Source organism: Pinus tabuliformis, chromosome 2_2 (genome assembly GCF_031772625.1).
Source record: "Pinus tabuliformis cultivar Carrire ecotype Pingquan chromosome 2_2, CPIR1, whole genome shotgun sequence".
NCBI classification, from domain to species: domain Eukaryota; kingdom Viridiplantae; phylum Streptophyta; class Pinopsida; order Pinales; family Pinaceae; genus Pinus; species Pinus tabuliformis.
This window is the reverse complement of record NC_142300.1, coordinates 331,905,441-331,916,760: the sequence shown is the minus strand read 5'-3', so window position 1 is coordinate 331,916,760 and position 11,320 is coordinate 331,905,441. Positions and strand designations below refer to the sequence as shown.

The 11,320-nt window shown below is 36.1% G+C and overlaps 1 non-coding gene across 1 annotated transcript; it reads left to right on the top strand.

The window, feature by feature from the left end:
* The first annotated feature begins 6,906 nt into the window (after positions 1–6,906).
* Positions 6,907–7,009, top strand: LOC149192629 (U6 spliceosomal RNA). The gene has a single exon (XR_016255358.1). It is a non-coding gene; the product is annotated as a U6 spliceosomal RNA (small nuclear RNA).
* Positions 7,010–11,320: the final 4,311 nt, after the last annotated feature.

Sequence of the window (11,320 nt, the reverse complement as noted above, 5' to 3'; positions counted from 1 at the left end):
CAAGCCATATGACCATTCACCATCATCCCTAATCCACCTGCCACATCACCAAGAGAAGTTAGCATTCACATTTTCACACAAAAAAAGACAAAAAGGAAAAAGAGTCATTGTGTTCATTTACATGCACAATAGTAGAATGTTTGGGTGTTTCAAATTGCATGCCTAGGATAGTAGGATTGCACACATGTTAACTTAGCATTATTTTGAAGCAAATCCCCTTAGCAGTTAGTTAGATGAATGGTGTGTTTAAGCATTTGATTTCAGTATTTTCCTTACTAGAATAGACAAGATTTCATTTAGTGTAAATTTCCCTTTTTCTCATTGGTAATCAAGCCTCTTCTGAATCAATAGAAGGCTGGTTTGAGAAATAATAGTGGTTTATCATCAGCTTAGTAATGAGAAAGAGTAGAACCATAGCATCTACTTGTGTATACAACACTGTCACCTCCAAGTTTGTACAAACCCTGGGTTGATAAAGTAAAGTTGGTAGCCCCAAGAGTTGCAACATTCTTGTTGGAATACTGGTGCTCATCAATTGTCAATGAATTTCATGTGTCCCAAGCATGAAGTGTTTTAGGAGAGGTTCAGAATAGGACTTACATGAGGCAAGCCCAAGGTTGTGATAAGGTGTGGACAAAGTAGTTTTAGAGAAAGGGAGACTTTGGGTTGGGAACAACATTGTTTTTCCAATGACTTTGTTGGGTTCCCAAGTTGCAAAAAAAGTAAGGCTATCTATGAGGGCATGAAAACTAGGGAGTGCCAAGGTGTTCCAGGGAATGCCAAGAAGTACTAACACATGCTAGACAGTTCCAAGGCATGTTAGGCATGTCAATTCATGCCAAGTTCTAAGGCATGCCAAGATGTGTTGGGCGCAAGGGTGTGGCACCAACACATTCTAGGGTGTGTTAGGTCCAAGTTCCATGGAAACACAACGGAGCACTAGTTTCAAATGCATGGAAATGAATGAATAAGAGTGTGATGGGGAGTGTCAAGGAGTTCTAGTTGTTATAAGTGTTAGGGAGTGCTAGGATGTGCTAGGGAGTGCTAAATATTGTCAAGGAATGTAGGGGATGCTAACATGCACCACATAGTGCTAAGGGATTGTTAGATGTGCCAGGTGTTATGTCATGTCAAGATGTAAACTATGTTTCTTAGTTGTTTTACGACCATAGTTGGATGTGATCCTTGTCTTTGTAACTTGTTAAGTTTTATGATTTGAGATTCGACATGAGTATCCTAAGATGAGCTATAGGAAGTTCTTAGGTGAACAAGGAATAGTCTAGTTGTAGTAACTGTAACTTCGTCAAGATGTTGTAGTCGAGGAAGGTTTGGGTTGGGTTCCCAAGTTGCAAAAAAAATAAGGGTAGTTGTGAGGGAATGATAGCCAAGGAGTGCCAGGGCATGCCAAGGAATGAAAAGGAATACTAACAAATTCCAGACAATGTCAATGCATGCTGAGGAGTGTTGGGGAGTGTTAAGGAATCCCAAGGGAGAACTAGGTCAAAATGCATGGAAATAGATGAATAAGAGTGTGTGCTAGGGAGCCTTAGTTAATTCCAGGTGTCCCAAGGAAGAAATGTGTTAGGAGAATTTTAGAATAGGACTTTCCAACCCCTTACCCCAATCATAGGCTTGCCTCTTGAACTCAGCTCAACAAACTCTACACTCTAGCTGTCTATTTTTTCCTTCAAGGTTTGCAACATTTAAGGTCTTCGATCAGCTGTTCATAACTCTGTTGTGAAAAAATATTTGGTAGGCCCACTTTTTCCATACTGTGACTCCAAGATGAAAAATCTAGGGCTATGGAGGTTTCCTTTATTCTCACTGAATAAATCCTTTTTAATACAGTGAACTAGGGCTAGTTGGTTGGACCAATTGATTGCTACTTTAGTCCTTCAAAGTCTGCACATCCTTAGGCCATATACACCTTCCCTTCTACTGGTCTTGTTGTCCTTCACAAGTACAAGACTTAGGGCTCTTCTTTGATAGTCACCTAACAACCCTCCAATTGTACTTGTACTTCCGTCAATCTGCCCAACCACAGTCAATTCTTTTACTGATCTAGGGTCCACAATATTTCCCTCATCTAGGGATCTTCAAATATTCCACCTAACAATGATTTGATTCCTCTCAAAATCATTGTTCTTATGTACCAATTTATTTTTTGTCCAATATATGAACAAATCTGAACTACTCCTCTTATCATCCTTCTAACCGTTTGTAGATAACTAAACTAGGGTCACAAATCAGCCACTACCAGTGCATTGACTAATTGTTATAGGCTGCTCCAGATCTCTGTCTAAAATTATATGGAAATCCCACCAAAATCAACTCCTCTTCATGTCAATCCAATATTCATATGGCACATTTCTTCTGCTCAATATTTTTCTCAGGTTCCACCTTCCTTTGATCTACTACCTCTACATGTACTTCTGCAAACCATCTTCCACATATGGTCTATATTGCAGAGATAAACCTCACTCTATGGGTCACAACCCCTCTTCTTCTACAGAGATTTGTCATAGTCTTGAGGGCATACCTTATGGACTAAACAGGTTGGGAAACCATCATAACTAGGGCATTATACTTCTATTATAATTGACTTAGAACAAAGCGTATCCACCCATAGAAAAAACAACAACTCTTGCCTCCATAAGAGACTCGACCTAGCTCATATGGATCCATAGATTCTGGGAATTTCTTTGACTAAATCTTGACATGAACTTCAAATCTCTACGACCCTCAAACTAGGGTTACCTTAGTCAATATTATGCCTGCGTCTACTTCTATTATGGCCCTAAATTCCAGTGCAATCCCTCCTCCATTTGTGTTGGTCTTTATCACATAACCTTACGACCTACTAACCACCACAATACAAGTTGGTCTCAACCCTCTTTGTTATTTTAGAATTTGATGTGGCCTTCACACAGAGACACCACTAAAATCACAAGCCTATATTCTCATGAGAAACCTCTCTTAAGCTCGATTTTCCATAAGAGAACCAACAATATTCCATCCTACTTCCTAGCTTGAACCCATTAAGGTATGCAACATTCTTGTGAACCCTCACATGATGATCTTGCTCTTGGTGGATGATCATGGCCTCCCTTTAGCAACCCTTACTTGACCCTCTAACTCGACCTACTTTAGGACTACATCTCTCTTGGCCTCCTTGATCAAATGAGCTCCTTCTCACTTGATGTTATTTCCTTCATCCTAAGGCCTCCTTAAATATTTTTTCCTAGCCCTCTTAGGAACCCTCTAGAACTTATAGGTTTTATCCACTTAGACCTTAGGAAATATTAATTTTCCTTTTTAATTTTCTTTTAGATTTTAAACCCCATTTTGGGTCCAAAACCCCTTCTCTTGGGTTCTTTTCCCACAAATCCTTTTGTGACCAAACTCACACAAACCCATCTCACTAGGCTTGTGGAGTACCTCCCAAGCTACATAATTCAACAACATAGTCTAGTTGTAGTAATCGTAACTTGGTCAAGCTCTTGTAGTCAAGTGAGGACATGGTTGGGTTCCCAAGTTGCAAATTAAGTAAGGGTAGCTTTGAGGGCATGATAGCTAGGGAGGGTAGGGACATGACAAGGAATGAAAAGGCCTGTTAACGCATGTCGAACAATTTCAATGCATGTTGAGGAGTGTTAGGGAGTTTCGGGGTATCACAAGGGAGAACTAGGTCAAAATTCATGGAAAGAAATGAATAGGAGTGTGTGTCGGGGAGTGTCAATGAATTCAATTGTGCCAGGCACGAAGTGTGTTAGGAGAAGTTCAAAATAGGATTTACAGGAGGAAAACCTATGCTTGCGATAAGGGGCTTGACATAACAGTTTTAGACAAAGGGAGATTGTGTGCCAGGAACAACATTTTTTTTCCTTTAACTATTATTTTTACATGAGATGTGGCACACTTTGGCCGCATGCTCATGTTTTAAACTATTCTAGATAATTACCTATTGTACATTGTTGTGTATAACTTTTTGGGCACTTGACTTCTATCGGTTTATATCTTGTGTGCCTTTTTCATCTTGTGGTCCTTGCAAGCTCTCAGTTAGTGCTCTACTATTTATATGAACTAAACATAAATGTGAAATATAGACTGTGTAAGCTATGTTTCTTAGTTGTTTTATGGCCATGGCTAGACGTGATCCTTGTCTTGGTAACTAGTTAAGTGGGACAAGTTGTGCTTGGACATGAGTGGCCTAAGATGATTTATAGGCAGTTCTTAGGTGAAAAGGGAACAATATACTTGTAGTAGGTGCAATTGGTCAATTTGTTGTGGTTGAAGCAGGAAAATGTCACATGAAGTGCAATAGCCAAGGACTTGATTGGGTTCCCAAGTCATGGAAAAATGTAAGACTATTTGTGAGGGCATGAGTGCCAAGGTGTGTTAGGGAATCCTAACATGTTCCAGATAGTGTGAAGGCATTTCAAACATGCTAAGATGTGTGAAATGCTAAGGCATTCAAACATGTGCGAGGGTGTGACAATGCATGCTAGGGACTATCAAGGCAACAAAAGGGAGAAACAAGTTAAACTACAAGGAAATGAACACATAATATGGTTAATAAGTCATCAATTTACCTTTTCCAAGAGGGGCACACTAGTCACACAAACACTAGGTTCTAATAGGTGTCAAGTGCCAACTCTTAGTGCATTCTAAGTGCCAAATCTTCCTCTGTTGCTTCTCATCTACTCTCCAATAATTGATCTCAAATAAATTTAATATTAAACCATGCCAAATCATACAAAGGCATCTCAACGCATTCCATACATGCTAAGACTTTCCAAGCGCAACACGTTTCAAGTGCCAATATGTGTCAGGGAGTGTTATGCATGTTATGAAGTGGCAGGGCATGTCGAAGAGTGCTAAGGGGTGCTAGAGAGTGCTAATGCATGTTGAGGAGTGTTAGCATAGAAAATTTTAGGGGCAAATGTTCACCCTTTGGCGAAATTAAGGGGTTTTAAATTTTTAGTGGGCGAATATTTTGTATCATAGTACATTTTTATAAATCACCTCAAATAGTCCACCTTATTTTAAGGGAGAGGGTAAAAAAGGTAAATTTAGCCCTTGAAATTAGGAGTTACATCCTTCCATTCGCCCATTTTCAAGAATAGGTTTTATTTAAGTGAATCCATTCGCCCATTTTCAAGAATAGGTTTTATTTAAGTGAATCCTATGGGATACCATATTTATAAAAGAGGTATGGTAAATTAATAAAAATATAAATAAATGAGAGGTATGGTAAATAAATAAAACATTTTTTATATTTACTCCATAATTCACCTTATATACATGCAAGGGTGTAAACAAATAAAAATATAAGTAAAGTGGAGGTATGGTAAATAAATAAAATGTCTTTTTACACTTACTCAAAAGGTATGGTAAATAAATAAAAATATAAATAAACTAGACACATGGTAAATAAATAAAACCTATTTTTATATTTAGTCCATAACCCTCATTCTATTTATGAAGGCTCAAGAAAGAGGTTTTATTTAAGTGAATCCTATGGGCCAAATACCATATTTGTAAAAGAGGTATGGTAAATTAATAAAAATATAAATAAACGAGAGGTATGGTAAACAAATAAAACATTTTTTTATATTTACTCCATAAGTCACCTTATATTTACGAACACTCAAAAAATGCGTTATATTTAGGTGAAACCTATGGGCAAAATACTATAGGACAAATACCATGGACTAGATTGTTATTAATACCATGCAAAAAAGCATTATTAACCCTAATATTAGTATTAATAAAAATAAAAATGGCACATGGTATTGACCCATGGTATTCACCGAAATGGCACGTGGTATTGACCTGTGGTATTCACCTGGAATGTAGCCTATTTAAATGGGGGAATTAAACAAGCATAGATCCATCTCTATTTAAATGGGGGAATTAAACAAGCATAGATCCATCTTTACTCTGGATCTACTAACCCCCGAGAGGTATCAAATATCGTGATATGAAAACTAGCATAGAGTGAAAAAAATATTTGATCCGATCAAGAGTAAAAATTGATGTTGTAATTTAATGTATGTTAAACATATGTTGTAATTTAATGTATGTTAAACATTTTAGCTTGGTTAAAAAAAAAATAAAATAAAAATCAACTATTAATTTTATTAATTTTTATAAATTACTAATAGTAATTTTTAAGCTCCAGGTTTATGATAACCCATGGTAATACCATGGTATTCATGTGAGCATAGACTATTTAAAGGGGAAATTCTATCATCTTAGATCCATCTTAATTCTGGGTCTACCAAGTGCTAGGGATAAATAGATTTCATCCCCCTAAGAGTGGTAGATGTGGAGTTAAGATGGATATAGGTTGGTTTTTATGATAATGAAGATATTAAATGGACTTAGGAAATTATATTGTAAAAACATCTTAAGGTGAATGGTTAAAGCATAGACATTGGACAAGTATATTTGTATACTTCTGTTTTAAACTGAAACAAATCCAGGGCTAAAAGGAATGGATTGATTGCACTAGTCATCCTTCTATAACTTTCCAACATATGCTAAAGTAAACAGATTATAATTTGGGTAATTTTTTCTAATTGCAAACAAGAACATACTTGTGTATTGGCAGGGTGGTTATGAGGTCCCTAGAAGTGATGAATTTGATTTTTTCTTGGTTTTATATATAGTATTAGGTTTTTTTTCATGCTTTGCCACGGGTGAATTTTACACCCACTAGGTTATTGATATGTAATTTCGGTAATTTTGATTTCAAAAGATATTTTAAAGAAATGCAATGATTTCATTTGTGTATTCAATAAACACAAGATTTTATAATTGAGTAAAATATTCGCCATGCCTGGTGAGAGATCTGCCAAAAAATTATATATACATATCATATTATTGACAAAATCGCCTTCCGTCTCTTCGGAGACATCCGATAAAATTGGAACGATACAAAGAAGATTAGCATGGCCCCTGCGCAAGGATGACACGCACAAATCGAGAAATGGTCCAAATTTTTCACAGGCCATTCATAGAACAAAGGGAACAAAGGGACAACAGTCCCAATTGATGATTGACAAGGGCATTTTTGTTTTTATTTTTGATAATAGAAACATCTAGAACACGGATACTATGTCATATAACAAAGTCCTCTAATGGACATTGGACAGTTTGTACAGCCTGACGAAGAACTCAAAACTTTTTTAATTTGCATACTCCTACAGAACTATACCTTGAAAAAGGGATTTTTGTATGAACAATACAGCAATGCCTCGGCATCTACTTATGTAATTTTCAAATATAAATGAAAGTTACTGATTTTTCCAGTGGAAAAAAAGACAAAATCGCCTTCCATTTTTCCTGTATACCATGGAGATTCGCCCATTTATTATACATGTAAATTTGGGGGGGGTTATTAAAATTTTCCCTGAGTGTTAGGGAGTAATAGGACAACACAAGGGAGAACTAGGTCAAAATTCATGGAAGTGAATGAATATGAGGGTGTGTCAAGGAGTGTCGATGAGTGATAGCTTACATGCCAAGGAGGGAGTGACAATGTATGCTAAGCACTGGTAAGGCATGCTAGGGAATATCAGGGCATTTCAAGAAGTGCCACAGTGTGATAGGGAGTTCTAGGGTGTGTTAACATGTGCCAAGATATGCCAAGACATGCCAGGTGCTAAGGCATGCTAGGATGTGTAGGGCGCCAAGGTATGTCGATATGTGTCAAGGAGTGTCAAGGCAACAAAAGGAAGAACCAAGCTAAAATGCAAGGAAATGAACACATAAGAGGGTTAATAAGTCAGAACTTTATATTTTTCAAAAGGGGCATGCTAGGCATATTAATAATAGGTTCCAATACATTCCAAATGTTAATGTGTGCCAAGTGTTAATGTATGTCAATGCATGCCAAGGTGTCCCAGGGCATGTTAGGGACTACAGGGCATGCCAACACATGCTACGAGAGTGTTGTGCTACATTAGGGCATGCCAACATGTTCTTGGGCATCCTAGTCATGACAAGATGTTCTAGATACAAAGATGTTCCAAGACATACGAGGTGCCAAGAAATGTTAGTGTGTGCCAAATCATTTTAAGGTGTGTGAAGATTGTTGAGGAGTGTTAGGTCTCTCTGATTAATAGAATTGACAAAGCTTGATTATATATTAAATAATATATTTCTTACACATACTAGTGGAACTTTATCTAAAGGGAATTTTCCATATAATAAACCTAATAGAGATGAATCATGTGTTGACTCATAGGAAAACTCTATTCTCATTACTTTAGGGAAATGATACACAATAATTACTTCTTAACAAAATGACTGACTCTTACCACTATGGCCTTGGGCACATAATTAAAAAGACTCCACAATAATGGTCTTAAATTTTTATCTTTTGACAAAAAATATAATAACAAGCACACAATGTCATCAAAAACTCATTGGAATGATCAATGATGACGAACATTTTTTGTCCGTCACCAAAACTATCCAAAAAGAGCATTGGTGAGGGTCAATAAAATATCATCATTAGAAGTGTCACCAAAGGGAGAATTAGTGATGGGCGTTTAATGATCCTCACCAAAAGTGTCACTGAAAATTTCTTTGGTGACAAACCTTAAAGGTCCATCGCTATACGCACTTACAACAATTCTTTTTTAAGGACCGCCACCATATGCGACATTGGTGACAGACCTTAAAGTTTCATCATATACATGACCCTCACCAATGACCTTTCTCGTTTTAGTGCATTGACGTTCAAGGGGAGTTGTTTGACATCCCTCATAATAACCCTGCTAAACATAAAGGTCCAATCCCACTGAAATATTTTAGTAATGTTCATGCAACCCCTTTTGTGTATGATAGATTCATTGGAGCTTGGGGAAAGTTCCCAAACCATGACTAGGTCGCAGTTTATTTTTCTAAGCATTTATATGCAAATTTTATGTTACATATGAGGCTCGATTACACTGATACCATATCTCATTTTTATGGTAACGGCATGGGAAGTACCTATGAGCATGAGGGGGCTCATAGGGACCCTGGGCATGTACCACCGCCTCCAAGATTCTTGTCACTGCCATCTTAGAGCATGGTATTATCTAGAGAGCTAAAGAAGTTGTCCCAGCTCGGTGGTGAGACATGGGAGACTATTGCAGACAACATGTAGGTGTCATTGGCTAGTGTACATCTTGCCTTGCATAGAGAGATTAGGAGAGTACCACCATTTCCTCGTGACCCATTAGTTCCCTTATATGATTATGCATTTCTCGCGAGTTTACCCTTTGATCAACTTTTGATACATACACGTATGTATCATGATGCCATTTGTGAGACTTGGATGGTGCATGGTCTGCGTGACACAGACTAGGTATATATATATATATATATATATATATATAACTTTTGACTCTTATTGTCAAATTATGCATAATTATTTATATTAAAATTTCTAGTTCGCATTACATTACATAATTTATATTAATAAGTTCATGATAACATATATACATGTCTCGGCTACATGGATGAGCTTACGAGGTCATTCGAGGGGGCAGTTGATCATCCAAAGCATCCTCAACCATAGCACATTTCCATGGATTCTCCTTGACCTCCACCTCCACATTATATGTTCACTAATGTGAAGGATATTTAGTATGTACAACCACATGGACCAACAGTTGAGGTAAACTTATTTATTCCTAAGATTTCAATATATATTTTTTTTAATTTACATAAATATTCAAATTAATTTGTAGGCTAATTATAATTTTTCCTTGTCATTGTGTACACAGGCCCATATGCAAAGTGATGTTGATGCCATTGTTATGTGGAGACATGAGTGGGATGTTGGGTTTAGAGGCACTGATGATGCAAGTCCATCAATGCAAGCCCCAATCATCGAGCCACAAGTAGGGGAGCACCAAACCCAAATTCATGATCAGATCCCCATCCTATTGGACTTGCATTTGGAATGGACAGAGGTTAGTAGATTCATGTATATATGTTTACAAATAAAAATGTGTTTCAATATAATTTATTTCCATATTGTTTATTTTTTACAAATAATGATCTAATTAGTTTGAATTTTAATGTGTTATATTGTAGTACCAGCTTATGGACACTTACCTTACGCGACAGAACTCACATAGGAGTTTTGGTGGTACTTAGAGTGTCATAGTTTGTATATTTTTAGGCTCATTTCATATGGTATATTCACATGTGTGAGACAACTTGTGTATATTTTTATAAATGGACAGTTTATGGATGTACATCATGGACATTATTTTAGTTTATGGATGCTTATTATTTCAATTTATGGATGTTCATGTGATATTTGTAATTTGTATATATTTTCATATGGATAGTTTATTGATACATGTATTCACTATTTCAATTTATGGATTTGTATTAATCTTGTTTATGGATGCTCATTAATTTTTGAAGTTTAAATGGATCTGTTAAAATTATTTTGCTAATTTAATAATTTTTCTATATACTATAACTTTTATTAGTAAAATATATGTTCAATTTTGATTTCCAGTTTCATAGACTAAGAAAATAAGTACAATCTTAAAAGTTATGATGCAAGTCACTTTGATACTTAAAATGAACTAAAATATATCATGTATCAATTTAATATTGAACATGGAAATAATTCCAATCATGCTTCTCATTGGATTGTAGAAATTGTATTTTAGTGCAATCAACATATATGTTATTACAATTCAATTTTAAAAATAAATTATTTGAATTATAAAGTTATTCATATATATATATATATATATATATTGAAAAATTTTGTGACCCACCCATATACACAATGCATGGAAAACTTTTTAAGTATTTCAATCAATTTCTTATCTCAAGGTTCAATTAAAAAACACAAAATATGATTGAAATAAGTTTTATTGAATTTTAATATCAAAAGATGTCATGTAAACAATAAATAGGTTTTATTCAACATTATTTATTTTGAGATTATCTACAAGAGCTTACTCATAATATGATATAAGATAATCATATTTAAATTTAATCTATAGGTAAAACAACAATATATAGCAATGAGGGGGGGAGATGGAGAGCTCTGCGGGTGTCCGTAAGGGTTTTGGTTAACCCTCCTACTGCATCCTGTTACCACTGCCCGCGTACCCGTAGCTGTCTGTTAGCTGTTACCCTACCCGTTTCTGGTCCATCTGTCGTTATCAGGATGTCTACTGCTATATTGGGAGACTCAATGGAAATGGAGGAGGAGGTGGATTATACTGAAGACCCGCATCCTGATCGGGTAATTTTTGGATGCCCTAATTTCTCATCTGCTGCAGCTGGC